This window comes from Callospermophilus lateralis, chromosome 20 (assembly GCF_048772815.1).
Source record: "Callospermophilus lateralis isolate mCalLat2 chromosome 20, mCalLat2.hap1, whole genome shotgun sequence".
In the NCBI taxonomy this organism is placed as follows: domain Eukaryota; kingdom Metazoa; phylum Chordata; class Mammalia; order Rodentia; family Sciuridae; genus Callospermophilus; species Callospermophilus lateralis.
The window spans coordinates 17875224-17898243 of record NC_135324.1 but is presented as its reverse complement, the minus strand read 5'-3'; the positions used below and the strand labels follow the sequence as shown (position 1 = coordinate 17898243).

At 51.3% G+C, this 23020-nt stretch overlaps 1 protein-coding gene across 4 annotated transcripts in view; it reads right to left on the bottom strand.

Annotated features, from left to right (window-relative positions):
* Positions 1-23020, bottom strand: part of Foxp1 (forkhead box P1) — a 523563-nt gene that overhangs the window by 379926 nt on the left and 120617 nt on the right. The window lies entirely within an intron of this gene.

The window sequence follows — 23020 nt, the reverse complement described above, 5'->3', positions numbered from 1 at the left end:
CCAAGGTGGCCTTGCCCACCAACAGACTGCACTGCCAACCTGAGGACTCGCTGGGAGAGACTCAGGTATCACTTTCAATGACTTAAAATGGGAGGAAGGTCTCTGGTCCCACATTGGCCTGTGTGGATGGGAAACTGCAGTGTTCTCGGTCAGAATACTAGATGTTCCTGGTGCCCTGTTGGTTATTGTTGTTCATTTTAAAATAATGATACAGCGGCACGCCCGGTGTCCACGGCAGACACTGCCCATGAGAGAAGAAGGTTCCTGGAAACACAGCCTGAAGTTCTCAGTGTCTCAAGAGGCATCTGAGTCAGAACTGCCCTGCATGTTGCAGGTGTGTTCCACGGAAGGGACCTCACGTACCTACCCTCGCAATTCACAGCGCCCCATCTACACCGCAGGCTCCTGGACAGTCTCAGCACATCCTAAATGGGTTTATCCAGAGGATCTCTGATCTCCACCTGGACCATCTCCTTCAAATCCCAGGAAAGAATCCTGGGAAATGAGGGATAGATTTCAAAACCTAGCCGGACACAGTGGTACACACCTGTAATCCCAGCGGCTCTGGAGGCTGAGGCAGGAGGATCACAAGTTCAAGGGCAGCCTCAGCAACTTAGCAAGGCCCTAAGCAACTTAAAGAGACCGTGGCTCAAAATAAAAAATAAAATGGGTTGGGGATGTGACTCAGTAGTTAAGTGCTCCTGGGTTCAATCCCTAGAGAGGAGGGAGGGAGGGAAGCAGGGAAAAGAGAGAGAGAGAGAGAGAGAGAGAGAGAGAGAGAGAATTAGAAAATAAAAACAAAACAAAATAATATCTATCTTGGCTAATATCTATCAACACAACCATAATTGTTCAATTTATATCATATGCTCATAAATTTCACTTCCGTTGATAACAAAAAAAAAATGTTGCAAGCATCGACAAGACCACATAGGCTTTATAAGATGTGGATACAACAACATGTTTTTGAACTCAGGCCTTTGATGTGCGTGCCAATGTTTATGTAAATAAACCCCTGGATGTCAGAGCCAGAAGGCATCTCTGATATCATGAAATCTCACTCTCCACTTTGCAAAAAGGTGAGACTGAGATGCAAGGAGCTTTTGAGGGTCACAGGGACACAGATGGCCCCAGATCACCAAGCACACAGAGACACAAAAACAGGGGTGCTGTTCAGAAGTCTGGGATGCTCCAAACATGACTCAGGAAGTAAAGCGTTTTGTCATTTGTTGTGTTTTTTCCAGGGAAAGTTTTAGTATCAAATGTTTGGATCTTTGGCTATAAACCGGTCATGCCCACAGTCTGCCCTTAGCACCACAAAACACAGAATCGTGCCCCAGAAAGACGAGCAGTGCTGTAAGATGAAGAAAACGAATCACAGATTACTTAGAGAGTGCCGCCTTGACTCTAAGTCAACCACTTGGCTTAGCTGTAAAACAGGATGGTGAGGGGCTCTAAGAACAGAGCTGACGCTCTCCACCTCTCCCTGCAACCGCCACAGGAATAGGATTGCTACCTGGGAAAGAAATATTTTCCAAATATTTTCTGCCCAGCATTGTGCTTGGAAAATGGCACCTAAAAGTAGACCAAAAGTTACAGTGTTGCCTTTCTAGAGCTGGTGAGAAGACAGATTCATCAAAATAGAAACAAAGAAACAAACTATATTACAGCAAACACACCCAAAGCAAGCTACATGGAGTGAAGGAAGCACAGAGGGATGCTGGGCGGGTGGTAAGAGTTGAAGGAAGGAGACGACGCCCTGAGAGGAGAGGGGGGCACTGTTCTGTTACAAAAAACAGCATATGCAAAGGCCCTGAGACACCAGAAACAGAGCGGTGACTGTGGCAGAGAAAAGGGAGGGTACATACAGCACAGGACAGAAAGCAGAACTCATACCCAGAAGGCTTATGCAGAGCCTGGTACAGAATCCTGTCTTTATCACAAGGTTGGGATGAGGCTAGTGAAGGGACCTCAGACTGAGGAGCAGGTGGGTGACCATGATCACATTTGCATTTTGGAAAGATCACTCAGGCTGCTGAATGCAGGGCAGTCTGGAGAGGAGCCAGGGAGTCCATGAGGAAAAAGGAAGTCCAGCCTAATTCACCGGCTTCCTGTTAGAGCAAAATAAAGAAGGTCCTCCCAAGGCGGGTATCATGGGGCAGCAAACAAACCTCGGACAACAGGTGGGGCGGGGGAGGGGGGCTGCAGAGCTCAGGGACACAGGCTCAGGTGTCCTGGGTGTCCTCGGGGCACAGCTCAGCAGGGTCCAGGGGATGCAAATCAACATCCTGAGCCCCAACCTCGCCCACCATGGAATTTACAGATGGTTTATTCCAGCATCTGTTTCCCATTGGCCATATTCCATCCTTATTGATTTTAGACTCCCAATTATCTCAGTATATGAGCTTGTGGGCTAAGATGTGTAAGACCCGGCACCAAAACCCAGACCACGGGCCATTCCAAGTTGTCCCAAAGATGGGCGCTGTGCTTCTGGATGCTCGTCTCGAGCAGATGCTGGGGACAGCAGAGGGAAACCAGGGACCATCTATAAGAGATTTTAAGACCACTGCTGATCTCACTGAAAGCCACATGGAGCCTCCTATGATATTTTTTCCCCCAACATCTGAGACAATTTCCAACTACTATGTTTCCAGATTTGAGGAGACCAAAAAAAAGTGTGTGTGTGTGTGTGTGTGTGTGTGTGTGTGTTTTTTTGGTGGTGGGGGAGCTAAATTTCTTTTTATCAAAGGGAGGGGAAACAGTTAATTCATCATTTCATTTTTTCTCTGCAGAGAAAAATGAGGACAGGCTTCCTCGCTGGCCCTGGACGAGTTTGGACAGAGCTGAGACTGTTGGGTTTAATTTGGCCAAATAAAGGAACTCTCAACCCAGTGAGCATTTGGTCTGCAGAGCCGATCCCTCCCCATTACAGATCGAGGACACCAGCAGCACTGTTTAGAGAAGCTGGCAATGCTGTTTAGACAAACACCCCCGGGAAGACAGACTGTGGATAGGAAATGTGGTCTGTTGCGCTGTTATCCTAGATTTTTCCCCCTCCTTCCTTCCCTCATGAGTGCTTTTCATGTAATTTTTACTCACGAAGTTGCCAGTGTTAATTTCTACAGGCCAAATTCGGCTCACATCTCTCTTGCCAATTCTACATTCATATTCCGTGTGCTCGCGGAGTGCGCGCGCACTTCCACGGAATGGCACCTACTGCCACAGGGATTTCTATGACCGCGTGGGCGGACGCACACCCGGTGTCTCTAATGACAAACTCTGTCTCCATTAGCAAAAGCGGGGCGGCCCTGGAGCTGGCACAAGCTGGCCGTGATGCATGGGTCCCTAGCAGATCTTGACAGGGGTGTGACAGAGCGGCCACAGAGAGACTATTTGCATATTCTCCTGCACCAGAAAACAGAACCCAACCAAACAAGGGCTTTGGAGCAATTCTCTGGAATTTCCCTGCGAGGCTCTCTAATGTCAATGCACTGCTCATTTCCAAGAGCTGGAATCGAGTGGCAATGGCAGAAAACCACCGTTTGCCTCCTTCTCCTTTCTAGAATGCACTAAATCCATGTGAGTTTTTCTTCTGTTATTCTCTTTTGTTGGTGGCGGGGACACTGGGTATTGAACCCAGTGATGCTTAACCAACCAATGAGCAACACTGCAGCCTTTTTTTTTTTTTTTTTTTTTTTTTTTTTTTAATCTTCAGACAGTTTCTCACTAGGTTGCTCAGGCTGGCCTCACACTTACAATCCTCCTGCCTCGGCCTCCCGTGTCACTGGGATTACAGGTGTGCACCACCATACCTGGCTCTATTATTCTTTTCAAGTGAGAATACAGTTTGACCTCCACTTCCACAAAAGACGTAGAAGAGAAAGACATTAGTGATTGTTCAAACCACAGTGCTTTATCACACAACCCCCCCACCCAGATCCAAATACTGCTGTCAAGTACCAAAAATCCAGAGGGAAGATACAAACTCCAAACCAAAAGATTAATTTGGGGCAACCACAATCTGAAATGGGTTCTCCCATTATCCACTTGAGGCCAGGTATACCACAAGAAAGAACATTGAAACCACCTACTCCATTGGCCACCATCATTTTCAAAGGGTTATATATCTAAGAATTGAAGAACCAAAAGCTAGTATTGGATAAGAGGAAAGGAAGGGAGAGCCCAGCAGTATCACAAGTGGACGCTGAATGAGGCTGTGGCCCCGGGGAAACTGGCTGCCTCACTCCCAGGGAGCCCAGTGCCTACAGTGTGGACATTCCTCAGAAAACATGGGAATGGAACACCAATTGACCCAGCTATCCCACTCCTCCGTCTATACCCAAAGGACTTAAAAGCAGCATTCTACAGGGACACAGCCACATCAATGTTTACAGCAGCTCAATTCTCAAGAGCTAAGCTCTAGAACCAGCCTAGGTGCCCTTCAACAGATGAATGGATAAAGGAAATGTGGTACCTATATACAATGGAAAATTACTTAGCCATAAAGAATGAAATGATGGCATTTGCCAGTAAATGGATGGAACTGGAGACTATCATGCTAACTAAAATAAGCCAATCCCGAAAATCCAAAGGCCAAATGTGCTCTCTGATATGGAGATGCTAACACACAATAAAGAAGGAGATGATTAGAAATTCATTAGATTAGACAAAGGAGAATGAAGAGAAGGATGAGAAGGAGGAGATGATTAGAAATTCATTGGATTAGACAAAGGAGAATGAAGAGAAGGATGAGGGGGAGGGAACAGGAAAGACAGTGGAATGAATTGGAAGGAACTTTTCTATGTTCATGTATGAATACACAACCAGTGAAACTCCTCATCAGGCACCACCATAAGAACAGGATCCTAAGCTACACTCCATGTACATAGAATTACGTCCAAATACACTCTCCCATCATGCACAACTGAAAAGAACAAATTAAAAAAAAAAATAAGAAAGAATGAGTAAATAAAAGAAATGGAACTATGGAACAAAGTAAATGAATGTTGCTGTCCTCGATTCTGACACCAGGCTAAAAAAGAAAAATCGAACACGTTAGAGGTGAATTTAGCTTCGTAGCACCATCCGCTACCCTCAGGTAAATTTATGCCATGCTCATAACATCAGAAACAAGAATACAGCTACACATGGTTTCAATATTTTCTCTGTGCTAGGGCAATCTAGTTATATTTTGATTCAATGAAGCAACCAAAATTGTGTGTTTCCTAAATAATCTAGAATTGATACAGTTTGACACTTTTTCAAAGAAGCATAAATTGTTTGAGGGCCAGCTCCCCAGTGCATGACAATAAATTGCTGTCTGTCCTATTTTAGGACAACCACAATATGCAAACAGCCGTCACCAGGCGCTCAGGACAGAGACACCTGCAGAACGACGGTCTGGGCTGGAAGCAAGAGACCACTGGTCCCAGGATCTCCTGCCAAAGGCAGGCCAGCTCCATGCCTCTTCCATCCCCGTGGGATGATGCCAGCAAACCACTGCCCAAAGCCTTCTCTTGGAAGGGGAGACACCTGAAACCATCCCCACCTGTGATACCAGCAACCCGCCTGTGAGGAGCGGCACCCAGCTGTTCTAACTGCTGACAGAGCATCCCTGTTGGAACAGTTCAGCCACAACCCGATCCCCACTTGATGAGGCCTCAGCTTCTAATCCCGACGTCCCATGGGACACTTGTCTTTGGACATTTTCAAACAACCTGTCCTGAATTTGAGGAAGTCACGGAGCAAGCTGGGGACTGAGCCACCTCCTACTTCCAGGCATTTCGACATCTCAATAGTGAGACGAAGAACAGGAAGCATTGACTCTCTCACTAGTTTCAGCCACACTTCAGGCTTTCTAACCGGAGGACCCCGCAAAAGGTAGCCAGTCTCCCAGGGGGTGATAACGTGCATGCTTCAGAAGAGAGAAGCGTGCTTCAGCAAGGGTGTAAACACCCATGTCCCAACCTATGACCTCCCTCCTGCTTCGCGATTCTGTGAGTTGAAATACAAAAGAGGATGTTCTGGGGCTTCCCAGGCCTCATGGCCTGTGAATCACCTGGTGATCCTGGTAAGAGTGGATCCAACATGGCGGGCAGGGGCCACCAGCCTTCCTCCTCACCAGCACCTGGTGATGGTGGTCGTGCTGCTGCTGGGCCCAGGAGCACACTTTGAGCAGAGGGTGTGCGGGGGGGTGGGGGGGTGGGGGGGCAGCTTCAGCTTCTCTTCCAGCCTCCCAGCAAGGTCAGCAGAGCCCACAGCTACAATCAGATTTTCACCTAAGCAAGACTGAAAACCTGTTTGGAATGAATCTGAAGTGTGGAAAAATAATCGAATACAAAGCCAAAAGGAAAAATCATCCAGGTTGCAACAAGCCCAACAATTAACGCTGGAAGTAACTAATTGATATGGTGATGGAGCTTCCAAACTTCTGGAAGAATCTTGGGGCCAACTTTACTGGAGAAGACCAAGTCAATTTAAAAGGTGACTGACTGTCCTGTCTCTTGGCTGTGTAAGGCTCGAAATTATGTCATCCTACTTGCAGGACAAGTTACTATTCACCTTGGACAGACATGTACATACACACACCCTGCCTTTCATATGGGGGGGATGCAAGCCAGAACTCCAAGAAAAGCCCGAGGGTCTCAGGTAAGGCAATATCTCCTGGTTTCCCCAGAGAAAACTAAAAGCTGCTCAGGAGCGAGACCTACCTGCACCCCAACACCCAGCCCTAGGATCGGAGGCCTTGAACTCCCCAGTCCAACAAGCGACTCAGAGACCTAAGAGGTCAGGACCTCTGGGCAAGCACATCTCTGGCACCTCCCAGCCTCTGGACAGCTTCCCATCCCCAATGCTGTGTGAACGCACACACCACCATGGGGCCTCGCCTCCCGGGGGCATTCGCCCATTTTGCAGATGAGCAAGCGGAGAGGCACAGAGGCCTCACCCCAGGAGACTCCTCACAGCAAGTCCAAGCGCGCCTTCAGCTGGGAGGAGACTCCTGGCTCCTGGTCCCAAGACGGAGGCAGCCACTGGGAACATGCCAGTCACACAGGCCCGCAGGGGTGTTCCTCTGGCAAAGCCGGGCACATGATGGACGAGGGCCAAGGAAAAGCACACCATTCTAACAGTGTACCCTCTGCCTCCCCTCACACGGGGGACTTTATGGGACTTTATGGGACATCCAGATTCAACTGATTTCTACTAACAAAAAGAGCATCCTGGCCGGCAAGCATGCTCAGATGCATTTCTGGGGTGGATTCAAAGAGACCTTGGGAGAAACGCCAGGCCAGGGGAACCAGGCTGAAGCCCAGGGGCAAGCGGGCCAGCTGGGGCATGTGTCCCGGGTGTCACTAGGTCCCAAGCACCACACACCTCCCACCTAACCCAGTCCTGTGCTTGCCCCACCCCAGGTGACCGAGCTGAGCCAGAAGCAGGCAGAGCTGCCATCGGTCACCCTGTCGCAGGCCATATGGATTTACACGCGGCTCTGTGGGCTTCGGGTGTTGGGCACTCAAGAGAACGGAGAGGTCGCTGCCCAGGAACCAGGCCTGGCTGTTACATTCCTATTAGACTCCAAAATGGGCAAAAGGCTTTTAAAATCTCATAAAATTCCATACTCCACTTTTCCTACACCTTCTGGGAGGGCCACCAAAGTGACCCTGGTGTCACTGCTGAGATGGGACCTGGAACTTGGGGTTCCCAAGCAATTAATGCTCACGTGCTCATTGCTGTCAGCCAGAGTGCAGGACACACAGCCCTTGAGGAACCAAACACTGGTGTGATGAGGCCTCAGGCTGCTGGGGGAGGAACTGTGAGCCAGGTGAGAGGTGGGGAGCCACTGGGGACAAGGGCAGAGGGAGATGCATATGGCAGCACCAATACCCCAGTGCTGCAGAGAGACGGAACGGCGCTCTTCTGAATGTGTGTGAACAAAAGGGAATCTGCGGAGAAATGTCAGAGGCCAACCTACAAGGTGTCCTCAATTTACTGTTCTCTACACAGGCTGTGGTTTCCAACTCTGTTCCAAGGGGCCAGTGTGAGGCAGGGGTGGAGGGGGACCAACTGCTGGAGCTGGAAGGGCCTCCGCTTCCTGGTGCACAACCGTCCAGGGGCTCCTAGCAGAGTCCCTGGCAATGGTAGTGCTTAATAAGTATCTGCCAAAGCAAAACACAAGGAGAAGCTTTGAACTCAGACCCTTAGTCAGCCCTAAAACTCAATTGTTGTTTACTTTCAATGTGGGTGGGGGGGCTCCAAGGAAGACTTCATTTGGGCAAGGCAGCCAAACCACTTTAAAAAAAAAACTAAAAAAAGACATGAGATTTATGAATATCTCTACATTCACTCTCCATTTTTTGCTCTACCAAGACATTCATCCAAAATGAAGGGCCATTAAGTTGGGATTATTCAAACTCCAGCAAATCTCCAAGAACCCAACCACGCACGCCCATCCACGTACTGCAGAACCACATCAATCAACAGTGTAGCCTGTTCAACAGTACAGCTGAGGGCCAGCTGGTTCTGACCAGCATGCTGGCTCCTCAGGCCTCTCTGCCTAGCACTGGAAAAAAAAAACCTTAGCAGAAATTCAGCACTTGAGCCACAGAGAACACCAGTGCCGATCCTGGGGAGCAGGGAGGAGGATCCTCACTAACACCAGCCCTGCTTGACCCAGCTGGAAGGGAGAGTGCACGGGGAAGGCAGACCGGCCTGGGGTGCGAAAGAGTCTGGCTGGGGGAGCTGGACTCATCCACCTAAGCTAGATTCTCAGCTAAAAGAAGCAATTTTCCTGATCATATTTGTAGCATCAATAAATAACTCACCAAATCATCTGTCAACTCCTGTGAGATGGAGTCTCTCCCTCGCATGACGTCAAGCAGGGCGAGGGAAACGCACAGGGCACTCCAACACCCTACTCCTCTCCTGCCCAGCCTCCACGCGTCCCTGCCCCCCGCCGTCTGTGAGAAAGAACTCGGCAGAGAGTCATTCGATAGATTCACTGTGAGGCACAGAGAAGTGTTATCTGGAAAGACCAAAGTGGAATCAATGGCCAGGGTACGGAAGGAAAATCCAGCTGAGCCAGCAAAGACCATCACTGGTAAGAGGAGGAATAGGACCAGAGCCGGGTGTGCGGGCGCGGGTAGGCCATCCCAGCACTCGGGGGTCAGACAGGAGGGTCTGGAGCCCACGGCCAGCCACACAACTTAAGTGAGACCCTGTCTCAGAACAATGAAAGGAAATAAAGACAGGCTTGGGATACAGCTCAGTGGTAGAACACGTCTGGGTTGAATACCCACTACTGCATGGAGGAGGAGGAGGAGGAGGAGGAGGAGGAGGAAGAGGAGGAGGAGAAGAGGGACGGGGTGAGGAAAAAGGAAGGAAGAAATATCTTAGCCACGCAGGTGAAACTTGATAACTTGACATCGAGTGCTACAGTCTTTGGGGTCCCTTCAAGCATGCGCACCCTGGGACAGCATGCCTGCACAGGCTGTCGCTCCTGCCTAGAAGGTTCTTTCCAGCTCCATGCATGGTGCTCTGCCACTCACCCTGTGAGACGTCACTTACCACCAGCACTGAGGAAGCCCCTTCCTGCCCTGCAAGCTCCAGCTGCCCCCTTCCCCATGTTTCAAAAACATTGGTTCATTTTATCCTCACGATCATTCCAGCTTCTATATACTAATCGGTAGCTTGTCACCTAAGCTCTTCCCTTAGCCGACCCTACAGACAGGGTCCTCAGCGGCTGGAGTCACCTCTTGATGTCTAACGGGTCACCTGATGGAGAGCCCAGTGTGGGGCACAAGGACAGGCTCCACCTGTGGTTGCAGATCTGTGAACCAGTAAACGCGTACAATGTGATGAAGGGAGAAAGGCGTTTCACCGGGGGACACGAGGGCAGAAGAGCTTGGGAATGTGAGAGGGACGCTAGCGGAGGGTCTGGCAGGGGTGAAGGGAATGTCAAGGGTCAGGCAAGGCAGAGACAGGGCCACACTGTGGAGCCAGTGTTCAGGAGCATCACAGAAAACGGGGACCAGCCAAACTAAGGACCAGGCTGTCCTCTCCACCAAAGCAGCTAGTAAAGGAACAGGCAAAGGAAAGGTGGTTGGCCCCCAGGAACACGGACAGAGCACCCAGAGACCCCTGGGAGGAGAGCCCTCCAGGAAAACCAAGCAGAGGGCAGAGGGTGTCACCAAATCTAGCAGCTGAGGACAGATGAGGGAGGTGCAGGTTGAAGGCATAAGTGGCTAGACTGGTGGTGACGGGTCCAACAGACAGGGGAACACAGGACCAGAAGGAGCAGGAGGGAAGAGGACACACGGGAAGGGTATCTGAGGCCAGGGGTCTTTGCCCAGGTTTCTTCTGGAAACTTGAAAATGAAGACCGGGAGTCCAAGATAAAGAAGCCATCAAAGGAGGGACAGCCCAGAATGCCCAGTGTTGAGGTGAAGAGTGGAACCAAGTCAGGCATGGTGGCCAAGTCTGTGATCCCAGGGTCTCAGGAGGCTGAGGCAGGAGGATTTCAAGTTGGAGGCCAGTCTCAGCAGCTTATCTAGACCCTCTCTCAAAATAAAAATTGAAAAAAAAAAAAAAAAAAGGGCAGGGGATATGGCTCAGTGGCTAAGTAGCCCTGGTTTCAATCCCAAGTCAAAAAAGAAAGAGAGAGAGAGGGGAGAGGGGGAACTGGACTGAGAGGGAGGGGAGACAGCGTAGAGCAGAAATTAAATGGAGGAAAGTCCAACCTTCTACCTGGTTTCACAGCTTTGAGCTGAGTTGATGTATACCGAGGACAGGGAGTGGCCTCTCTGTCCCACAGGAGAGTCCCATCCCCATCCGAAGCCCTCAAACCTCAGCATGACCAACACAGCAAGAGACCTCAGAAAGCAATTCTGAAGATGGCCCCGAGACACCATGACAGGTCCTCTGATTTCCTTTTTGCTTTTAAAAACACCCTTGTTCCCAATGTTTCCCATCTAACCCAACTGTCAGAGCAGTGCCCGCACCTCTGCCAGGGCAAAATATGGCAGCAGCAAAAGTTGTCAGCGCTGATTTCCAATTGTTTTGGCAAAACAGCTTGGTCCACCCCTTCGGGTTTGGAACGCAGTCGGCTTATTAGCAGAGAACCGTCTGGGGCCTACTCTGGGGTTTGCATGTCCTAATGAAAGACAGACAGCCATCCAGGCGAGGCTTCCACACCTCAGTCACACCCAGGTTCAGGAAGGGCCCTCGGGGAGGCAGAGTCTCCGAGTCCCCTGCAGGGCAGGTGGTGACATTCTCAAGAAGGCATCTGAGATCCCCACCATGAGGTGTAGCCTGCACATTTGTGAACACAGAAGGACCTTGAGGGGACCCCCCCCCGCACACATGCCCACCTAAGCCATAACTGTCCCTGTAACCTCGGCCCGGACCAGCCTGTGCTGGGCAGCCGCGGAGCAGGGGCTTTCCTGGCCCCAAAGTGCCCCTGGCTAGCCTGCTCTGCAGTGCAATTACAGAACCTATAAAACATCCCTTTGAAACTCTCTGAACGAGCGCCGGCTTGCACCCAGTCGTCGGCTCACTCTTTTACTATTTCCGTTATTGCAGGCGGCAAACGGGAGAAGACATCAAAACCAAGGCACTGGCTGGGGACAGAGGAGGAGGGAGCCAGGAGTACCCTAAGGGCCACTCTGTACTTCCTGGGGTCCACAAAGCAGCTGGTGGTCTCGCCTACAAGTGGCAGCCACCAGAGCAAAGTGTCACACAGGTACAGGTCAGAGGCCAAGAAGAAACCAAGTGCAGCTTGCCTTCTTCCTCCCATTACCCCCTCAACTCAGGGAACTGGGGGGACTGGGGGGCAGCAAGAAATTATCTTTTAGGAAAAAAATCTTGGACAGGCTCACCTGAGAAACACTTTTTTTTTTTTTGGGGGGGGGGGTGTCTGCTTTGAGCATTTCAGGAATCAGAGGCCCGTGCCAAGGAGGAGGCAGCGAGGTGGAACTGGTTGCTGCTGTGTACCGCCAGTAAGCACTCAGGGGTGCGGGGCAGGCGGAGGAGAGGGGGTACCGAAACGTCCCTGTCCATCTGTTGATGTTTGGGCGGCAGAAAATATTGAAATAAAAATAGAAAGTTAGAGAAAAGCTTCAGAGCGAAACCTGAAAGAGTATTGTATTTGAAAAGGAAATGTTAGACTGATTGTGTAAAAATGGAAAACAGAATTCACATGTTCCATAATGATTCGTCTGTGTTAACTAAATATTGAGCTGAAATTTGGTGAAACCCTCAAAATAAGCCTCCCCAAGGAAGCTGGTGTCTTCGGGAAGCGTCGGCATCCGAGGAGAGCCAAAGTGCCCCGGGGTGCCCTGCCCCCTCACCTGGCTGGCGGGACGCTCCTTCATTTGATGAAATAAAGTATAAAAAAAGAAATCATGTGCAATTGATTCCTCGCTCCCAGATCCCAAGACAAGCCCATTACCAGCATTCCTCAAACATATTTGCATATCTAGTGAAAAACAAAATTCAAACCCTTTCCAAGCTACTTCTGCTCGCCTGGGAAGCTATCAAGGCGGGCAGCTCGGAGTAACCCAGAAGCCTTTTTCCACCAGCACCAGAACGCCACTCAGATTGTCTGCCACGCTGACCACAATCTCAGCAGGGAAAGACCACCCTGTGCGTGCAGCAATTCGGGTTTTTACCGGCTCCCTTCTGACCAGACCCAAAAATAGCCAGCCCACACAGTAGAAAGCCTGACTCGGGGACTATGCCGCGGGAGCCACTGGGCACGGCCAGCTCAACCCAACAGTCCCTGCTCGTAAAGCAGCCCACCACCACGCACACGTCGTCAAATGAGCAGGCGCGAATCTGGCCCAGCACCGCCAGCCGAGTGAATAATAGTACAAAAATATCAGAAAAAGAAAGGTTATGAAATTTCCTAACAGATGACAAATTGGTAGCTCTTCCCCACTTCTCTGGAAGGGATTCAGTAACAGATTTGAATCTTGGGCTTTGATGCTTGTCTGTAATATGCAGGGATCCCAAGTTCAAGGGAAAAAAAAAAAAAAAACAGGAGTCATCTGCACCCTCCTTCCCTTATAACAGTGTCTATCCTTTGCCATTTATGCTTGAGATTATTTGGTTCCTTACTGAATCTGCTCTTATGTAAAACTACATTAAATTTTTAATGTTCAATCTCAGGGTCTTCCGTATGCCGAGCTCCCAGACTCATCTCTAAAAGATGAACCTACCTGCTCGGATTCCAAGGAAATAAACAGAGAAGGCATCGCACACGATCTGCCACCGTGGAAGAGGGGCTCAGAACTCTGCCTTATGGCTCCTGTCTGTCGCCCAGGCTCCTGAGCTGCAGAGGAGGCAGCCAGGTGTCTGCAGGGCCACCAGAGTGGCCATGGGGGAATACCTCTCAGGGCCCGGCACTGCTGTAGCAGAGCCCCTGGGGACACGCTGGTGCCCTGTGCCCTTCCCTGCAGGAAACACCTTCCCAGGCTTCCTGACATTGACTTCAGAAGGGACAGGGCAGGAGTCAGCGGGCAGGGAGGTGAGCCCAGGGGGGTCCAGCCAACACAGCCCTGGCCAGGAAGGCGGACCAGCAGAGGAGCCACAGGGTGCTGAGCAGGGTGACCACACCCCAGTGAGGGCACAGGTCAGTGTCACTTCTTCTCAGTAAGCAGGAAGTCAAGGGAGGCTTCATGAGAAAAGAGGCCAAGAAGAAGAGGTCACATTACGAGGCCATGCACACCCCGGAGGGGACCTGGCCAGTGTTTCTGGTGACGTGCAGGTTCCACCCCACTGAACATTCACTGCAATCAAGGGCCAGGAGGGACCTGGGGCTCCGCTACACAGGAGGGGCACTCAGCTGCGGGCTTCCCGTGTCCAGTCTCGCCATGACCTCTGCCCGTTCCACAGGGAGAAAACCTGCATGTCCCAGGGATAAGGTTATGTGTGGGGCTGCCACGGGGCAGTGACGCTGCAAGTCCTGGTCCACCCGGCCCCTCAGGCACCGAGGCCCAGCTCCAGTGGTGTCTCCCCCAGCTCCGCACTGATGCTCTTAGGAACCTGGGCGCCCCCCACCACAAACTCCGCACTTTAAGGGCCGCGAGCTCACCCAAAGAGGAACAGACCGACTCTGGCACCCCACTGCAATGCGGCCTGGGGTCCCACTTAGAGTGCAGACCTCTGGGCCCTTTTCAGTGTGTTTTTGTTCCTGGTGTTTAGTCTGATTTCACTGCCTATGTTTTATGGGAAGCCAAAGGAGCCGGGTAAGAAAGACAGACCCCGCTCCTTGCGAACCCAGCTCCCCTGTCTGCCTGGGGGGCCACCCCTCATGCCACCTGAGAAGCTGGGAGAACTTACAAGGGAATGGTGGGGTCAGCAGGTGACTATGCCAGGCTTAGAAAACCTAGCTGCAGGGAGGATTCCTCAAGGGCCAATCGAGGTCCTCAAACAGGAGCTGGCCCCTGGGTCAGGGTGCTATGGGGACTGTGATTCCCCCAGGCACCAGGCAGGGAGCCCCCATGGGGTGTCAGCTATCAACCCCAAGGGCTTCCCGGGCACAGACCTCCACCTGCAGGCCTGGGGGTAGCAAGTGGCCGCAGCTCAGGGCAGGGCTGTCCTGCCAGCTGCTCCCTTGCCTCTGCCTAGTTGATTTTTCCACCTCCACCCAAGCCCGGCACACAGCTGGCTCCCGCGCCCCCGTCCCCTCCTGCCACCCCTGAGCCAGGGCTCGACCCTGACCCCCTCCCTGCATTCAAAGCACAGCCACACCCCTCCAGGGCCCTGGCCCCATGACCCGCATTCTTCTCTCCCTGGAAGTTTCCTTTTCCTGTCCCTCCCAGACTCAATGTGCTCCTGTTCCACAGGGTCCCCGGCTGCAGCCCCACCTAGCAGGGCAAGCCCTGAGCTGGCCCTGGCGTCCGGGCTGTGATTTCCAAGGGTTTGGGCCTGGCTGACGGGGTTGCCTGCAGTGGTAGAGACCAGGGATCGGGAACGCAGGGCTGCTCTCCACCGCCACCCCCCCACACGCCACCCCCCCCCAAAAGCAGAACTCTGAGTGTCTCTGTTCATGTTCAAGCTTTAGTGCGGAACTCTGAAGTCTAGCCCTCAACCAGCTCAACACTTAACTCTGACAGGAAATGTGAACATGTTAAAAAAAAAAGCTTGATTTGGCTGGGAGCTGTTCTTTGCAATGTTTCCAAGGATGCATCAGAGCCTGGGCCTTCAGACAGATAAAATAACAGCTCTGGAACAATATGAATGGTCAGAACGCCCTGATCAACTTGTACCTGTGTTGGTCTTGTGGCCTCCTCAGGTGCTAAAAAGAGAAAAAAAAAAAGAAGAAGAACTTGTGATCTGAGCGACCTCCTTTATCCCCAAATAAAAAGAGCCAATCAGTGATGGCAGCAGATTTATATGTAAGGCTTCTACCATCAACATGTGAAAGTCAAAGTCATAAACTCTAGGGACCTGAAGAAAACTCGGCAAATCAGCCTGCAGGAGCCCACCACTTCAGGTGTTATTTTTGTAAACTCTAAAACCAAATAGTTAATGCAAAGTTTTTGATGTCTCTCTTTTTTTTCTAAATATGCAGTCACTGCACATGTCCATCAGAAGGGAGCAGCGTCTCGTGTTATTACTCTTACACACAGGCCGTTATGAGTCCCACCACAACTCAGGGACACACTCAGAGACCTTGGCACACTTGGCATCTAACACACAGCAGAGCGCAGGCAGCAGGGGAGACGGGATAATTCCTAATCATGCAAGGGAGGAAGGTCCATGCACCAAAATAAAATCACACGTTAAAAACGTACACTCTGTGCAAACAGAATAAAAAACAGGCTAACAGGGCTCTGTAAGTTCTCCAGAGCCTGCATGTGGCCTGCAAGTCCAAAACCTGCTGGATCCTCACTGAGCAGAGCTCAGCAAGCCTGGCAAAGCCCGAGATCCTCCACTCCCAGGTTGGTGTGTCACGGTGTGCACACACCTGGCAAGTAAGCTGAGGTGTGTGTGCACCCTGCATGCACTTTTGCCATCCCCTGAAGTCACAGCAAGGCTTAGATGCCATCGGCCCAGATCCATGCACACAAAAACCCAAGCTTCTTTCCTGGCTTAAACTGCAAGTACTTATCTTCATACTCCTCAAGTCTAATTTCTGAAAATTAACCTAAAAGCCAGGGACCACAGTGAATGTTTCATCTACACAGTACTTTTTAAAACAAAAATGCATCATGGAACATTTCTCAGGTGAGGCATGAGGAGGAGGAGATGCAGAGACCAAGAGTCGGAGGCCTGATTTCTAAGGAATTTGTCTAGGTTGGAGCACAAGGACAAGGACACCTGCAAAGGTATTTCCCTGGGAAGACGTAGCCCAGTGAAATGTGCAGAAAGACAGGGGCTAGCGGCTAGGCCTTGGCCCACGCCCTGCAGGATGGTGGCTTCTGGAGACTCCTCCTTTCTCCTCGCTGCTGGGCCCCCAATTGCATGCACCCCTCACACGATGCTTTCTGGGAGCTGCTGGTCAGCTGTCGGTTCACTCCCAACCACCCCAGAGCAGGAGCCCAGGGCCTGCCCAAGGCCCTGAATTTAAAATATGTGTGTGTACACAGCAGGTTTATGCCAACTAAAGAAACACACACACGCACAATATGGTGGTACCTCAGCCCCCGAGTGACACTGGTTCCAGGACCCCCCCTCAGATGCCAAAACCCACGTACGCTCAAGTCCCAGGTACAAAACCGCAAATACCTTTGCACAGAACCCAGGACACCCTCCAATACACTTGAAGTCTGATACTGGATACAATGGGATTGACAGTTTAGTAGTTGTTACACTGTATCATTCAGGGAGCAATGACTCAAAAGTGTCTGCACAGAAACCCCGCTGTCACAGAGCACCCCGTGGACTCACTCTGAGGTGCGGTGAATCTGCAAGTGTGAACTTGGGTGTGCAGGGCCAACCACGTGTCCTCAGGCACACTTGTGCAAATACACTAGAGCAGTCAGAATGAGACATGGGCGACCTGGGGACAGGGATGCTGTGTACGTGCGCGTGTGCATGCGTGGGTGTATCCACATGGGCAGGGGGCTGGGCCCACCTTGAACACTGTGGTTACAGGAAACTTCTTTAAAAAAAAAAAAAAAAAAAAAAAAAAAAATATATATATATATATATATATATATATATATATATATATATATATATTATATTTTAGTTTTAGATGGACACAATATCTTTTTATTTTATTTTTATGTGATATTGAGAATCGAACCCAGTGCTTCACGCACCCTAGGCAAACGTTCTACCACTGAGCCACATCCCCAGCACTAGAGGGAATTTCTTTAATCCCGCCTGCTGAGCTTCTTAGTGTAGGAGTGCACGTGACTAAATGCCAACGGGTGTGCCCCTGGGTGGTAGATTAGTGGAAAGTAACCCCCCTCCCACACACATAGAGCAACTTGGAGAGTTTTCACACTCACCAAGGGGCCAGGGACCCTGAAACAGTCAAACACCCTTAATGTACAGGCCTGGGTCGCTGACTTACTCCAGTGTCTCATGTACCATGTTTTGTTGATCCATTTTTCCTCGGACGGGCACCTGGGTTTCTGCCTCAACCGTTCCCTGTCTCAGCAGACCATCGGCAAACCCTTAGCCAAGACCAACAGACCTCGAACAGCAGACAGCAAAGCAATCAGGTCGTCTGCGGCTCCTTCTGCAGAAGAGCTGTTCCAAAAAGCAGCCCATGTCCATTCCCACCAGGAATTACAGACGGACGGACACACGCACGCACGCATGCACACATGCACACATGCACCCATGCACACATGCACGGGGGTTTTCAGGTAAGTTGCTTTTTCTCTGAAGAGCTTCCAGGAGTAGACATCAAGACCAAAACTCAAAAATACGACACAAAGAGAAAGAGAAATGAAACCCCCACATAGATGCACACTCCTCTGTTCCACAACTTCCAATCCATTTCTGGACTCTGGCCACCAGGGACTGTGGATTCCCACCCCTTGTGAACTTGATCACTGCAGGGGCCCATCGTCGAGCTCCGTTCCGGGGGTAGGTTCTTCCAAACGTCAGAGATCACAGTCTCCTCACCAGCAGCCACCTGCCCACCAGGAAGACGGTTCCCTCTGGGGACAGCGGTGTGTACCACCACATGCAGCCCAAGTCCCCACACCTAGGACTGAGACACAGACGCAGCTTGGAGGAGTCAGGCTCCACCCACCTGTCCTAACCACTGGACAGTCCCCGCATGGGTGGGTCAACATGGTGAGGACTGTGGGGCCTGAGGACTGGGGGAGGGACAGGCCATCCCTTGCTGCACAACATCTTCTGGAGACACCACCATCCTCCTTCCAATGATCTCGTCCTGCTGGGATGAGGACAAAGTGTGTCGTCTGACAACATGACGTCACGTCACTCTGACGCCCACCTGAAGCATGGGAAACAGGTTCAAGCCCCACTAGCAACCAGAGCCCACAGCAGCACTGGACAAAGCCTCCTCCTCCCAGTCACACCAGGAAGCACTGAGTACACAGTACTGCGTGTCACTGCAGCCCAGGGCAGAGGATGTGGGGCGCGAGACCCACAGGGCACACGCTTGTCATCACCGTCCTGGAAACAGGGAGCTGATGTTGGGCTCTTCAGTGTCCCTGATGCACGATCCCACATCCAGGACTGTGGGAAGGAAAAGTGGAGCCCACCCAGAAGTGGAAGGCCAGAGCCAGCAGCCTCCTGGTTGCTCATCCCAGTCACCAGGCACAGCAGAGCCTAGGCTGGGGCAGCGGGGAAACGGAATCGAGCACACAACAAACCAGGTCCCATCCAAGCCAGAGGCCATCAGAGACACCCACCAGTGGTTTCTCTGTCCTCTCTCGGCCCAGCAGAAGATGCAGGCCTCGAAGGAAAGAGGGGGGCTTGCGCTTCATCTGGGATCACCATCTACTCACGGTCACCTGCCTGCCTTTGGGAATGAAAGAAGAAACACAGAGATCCTGCTGGATGGGACAGAGGGCCTAGTGCTCCAGCTGGGGCAGAGGACACCAGGTGACAAAGGAGTCCCCCCCAGGGACAGCGAGCCAATGAGACAGAGAGAGGGGAGACCTGAAGAGGGAATGTGATGCCTGACGGGAAGGGCAGAAAACCAAAATGAACCCCAACAACGACTTATTTTCATCAGAAACATGTGTCTGTGTGATTCCAGCTCTGGACCCCATCTCTCCTATTTCTATGAAAATAATGGAATAAAAATAAACAAAATATTAGAACAGGTGATTACTTGCAGAGAAAGGGGTGCACGCTCCAGGGGAGCCCGGGGTGACGTAGGAACACCAGGGCTCCTTAAGGACAGGCCTGCCAGAGGCTGCGCTCCTTTACAAACTGTGGCTGGGTGAGGGAGGCAGCCCGTGCCGTACCGTATGCATTCCTCTGGCAGCCTCCTCTCAGTGAACCCCACAGGCCCGCAAGGACTGTGGCTTTGCATGACTTTTTTAAAACCTGAACCAGTAAGAAGAGTCCTATTTCCGCAGATGTCTCTGCACCAAGAGCAGCCTGCGGGGGCACAGGCCATGCATTCCATTATCTCGGCTGGCTTCCAAGGCCTGGCACCGAGGGGCCCCCGGCTCACACAGCACTGGCTTCCTTGCCGGAGAGGGGGGTCTCAACTTCTAGCCCCTTCCTCAGGTACCCTCCACTTACTAATTCTGATCTCCAAATATTGAGACTGTCCCTCCCTTGGGTCTTTGCACCACAGCATTGATGGCCAGGAGCTAGTTCTGCTCACGAGGCTCTATAGGCCCGTCTGCAAATAGAATTTGGTAATTTAGAATTTCAGTCTAATTTGGTAAAGAAAAAAAAAAAATTTACAAAAAAAAAAAAAAAAAAAACAGTCTCCATAGATACCAGCTCTTCAACGTATTGCTGTCTGGCTCTCCTGTTTTCTTACCCTGAGAATGTCACCGCAGAAGCAGAATATTTACAGTAAATGACACAGTGGAAGGGCTGAGCATCCCACCATCCCGCCACACCTCCGCAGGAGACCTGAAAGGTGGTAGAGCCAGGGCTCTCTGGGAGCCAGCCACTTGCGCTTAACGCCGGGTCCACCACCTGTTGTCAGAGGGAAGCCCCTAGCCCGCTGCTCCACACCTTCCCCCCAATGCCTCAGAAATGCCACAACCAGGTGACTCACTGTCCACGCAGTGGCATGCAGGCAGAGGGGAACCCAGGTCTCCTGCACTACCAAAGCACCCCAGGTCCTGAGGACCACTCAGTCACAGGGGTCAGCGTGTCCAAGAGCAGCTCAGAAACGTGCACCGTGAGCTGGTATTGAACAGTTCTGTTGTTCCATCCCAGGGAGAGGGAGGGGGAAGAGAGTCGGGGGCAACAAGGTTGAAGTGTCCAGGGGACAGGCAATTCCATTCCCCCGCAAAGACAGGGAAAGAGCATTTCAAAAGAAACAGTTCAGTTATCACAGGGAAACAAACCGCCTCTGCAGATACCCTCACAGGAACTGGCAGCGAGACTCGAAGAGTTGTCTGTACCCACGTGCACGACAGGGCCATTCACAAGACCTCAAAGGTGGAAGTGACCCAGGTGCCCATGGAAGGAAGAATGGAAAAAAAACATATTCATGCCCTACGCACACACAACAGAGTATTATTCAGCCTTGAACAGGAAACAAGTCAGCACCTGCTCCAGTGTCCAAGGACCAGCGTGGCCAGGCCTTGCGGACACCATGCACATGAAATCAGCCAGGCATAGGAGAAACACCAGGATTCCCTGGTGAGGGCTCCAGAGCACTCAGGCTTGCTTTCCTGTTGAACAGCGGTTGCCAGAGTCTTGAAGGAAGAAGGGATGGGACCCTGCTGTCTAAGGAGCAGACAGTTTCCTTTTTTGCAAGAAGACAAATTTCTGGACTTTGGGCAACAATGTGAATATATGTCATGTGCTTGAACTATCTGCATTATGTGGTTACAATGATACATTTTGTTACATGTATTTTACAATTAGAAATTTAAAATAGCGGTAGAGTGCTTGCTTGTGCAGAGTGCCCAGGGTCCTGGGTCTCATCTCCCAAACTGGGGGGAAACAAATAGAAATCAAAGTAAAAATTAAAAAATTACACAGGCCAAGACCTCATTCCTCACACCTTAAAACGAAACTGGTTTGAAGTCAGAAGTACACGTCAGGAGCGTGTGAGGAGTTCTCTGCTGGGAGATGACAGCACATTGGTAAGTCCTGGGTGATTGATTTTTGGAAGGATCGATAACTTTGCCAATCATAGTACGACTCTCTAGATGCGCGATGATCTGGACGGGCCCTCCGGGTGGAGTGGCTCTCACTTGGGGACATGTGAAGTGTCAGAAGGCAGCTGGGGATGTTGCACTGTGACACTGCAGCGCAGATGGTGAGCCTCTTGTGGGAGAGACCCAGGGGGCTACTACCCTCCCGGGGGTACTCAGCACAATCCCACAGCAGTGAGCTTGCCGGGCCCAAACCTCGGCAGCAGCTGGGCGAGGAAACCATCTGAAGGGGCCCACGCCCAGCAACCAGGGTGCTCCCTGGACTCTTCTGCGTGTGACCACGGCAGAGCTGGGATCACAACAGGCCAGGCCCAGGGACACCTGCTTGAGGAGAGACCCTGCCCGGCCTCAGAGTCACTGACACCTGGGAGAGGTTAAGGCTCGTGCCACTGGAGGTCCCTCAGTGTGCTGGTTGATTGACCACCCAAACCCACTGGAACTGTGGAAGAATTCTCAGATTTAGGAGGAATTTGGGGGAAAATGCTTTCTTTCATGGAGGTCACAGTCCTTCGTACATCACCCGAGTCTATGGCTCTTCATGTTACCTGCATGGAGAAGGCTCCCCTAACTCAGTTCCTGTCAGTTGCTTCACCAGGCTCACCAGTGCAGAAGTCACTGCTGAAAGACTCTGAAGAGTCCCTTCACACTGAACATCTTAGGAGGCAGAGCCAGAGACATCTCCAGCTGCTGCCTCTACCGCTATTCTCCCCCGTGAGCCATCTGGAGAACTCCTATCCTTGCTTCAAAACCTTGCTCAAGCTCCATGTACTAGTTCCATGAAGCGTTTCCATACATCTTAGATGCCCACGCCTTCTCCACCCTTCTTCACCAGTTCCACATTATGACATCCATGCATCGTTTCTTTTTTGGTACTGAGGATTGACCCAGGGGTGCTTAACCACTAAGCCACATCCCCAGCCCTTTTTTTATGTTTTATTTAGAGACAGGGTCTCACTAAGATCTTAGAGTCTCACTAAGTTGCTGAGGCTGGCTTTGGCCTTGCAATCCTCCTGCCTCAGCCTCCCAAGCTGTTCAGGCGTGCACCACCGTGCCCAGCTCAATATCCCGGTATTTCACAGAGACTTCTTCACGTGAGTTCCTTGACACAGGGACTGTGTGCATCTTTATATACATTTTGTATACTATAACAGATCCTCAAAGGGGGGTTAAGCCAGCCTGCACCTAGTGCCTACTATACTCTGCAAATAAAACCCATCAACTACAAAAAATACACAATGGCTAACGCCTTTCACAAAGGAAGGCATTTAGAAGCCAAAAAATAAACTTTAAACATTAAGAGGTCAAATAAAACAAAGGGCCAAAGACCTACTGGGAACACTGGTAATGTCCTCTGGATTTTGAATATGTCCAGGTAGCCGCAGTACATCCACAGAAGGAGGGGTGAGTACATCAGGCACCATCTGCGCAGCCTGGGGCCCCTGGGGAAAGGCACGGGTGCCAAGGTCCGTCTGTACATACCAGCCAGCCATGGCTTTGGTTTCACAGTCTGGTTTTTGTCAATGGCCACAGCCTCCTTCAAAGTCAGGGTCCATCAAAGGTCCAGCTCAAGGCACAGGAGCCATCAAGAGGACCAGCTGAGGTGGGGACACTGGGGAACAATGCCTCCAACTGGGGAACAATGCCTCTAGCTGGGGACTGGCCTCATGGAGTCCCCAGGCCTGAAGCCACAGCAGGCCCTGCAAGCAGCTTCTGACACAGGTGTGCACATGC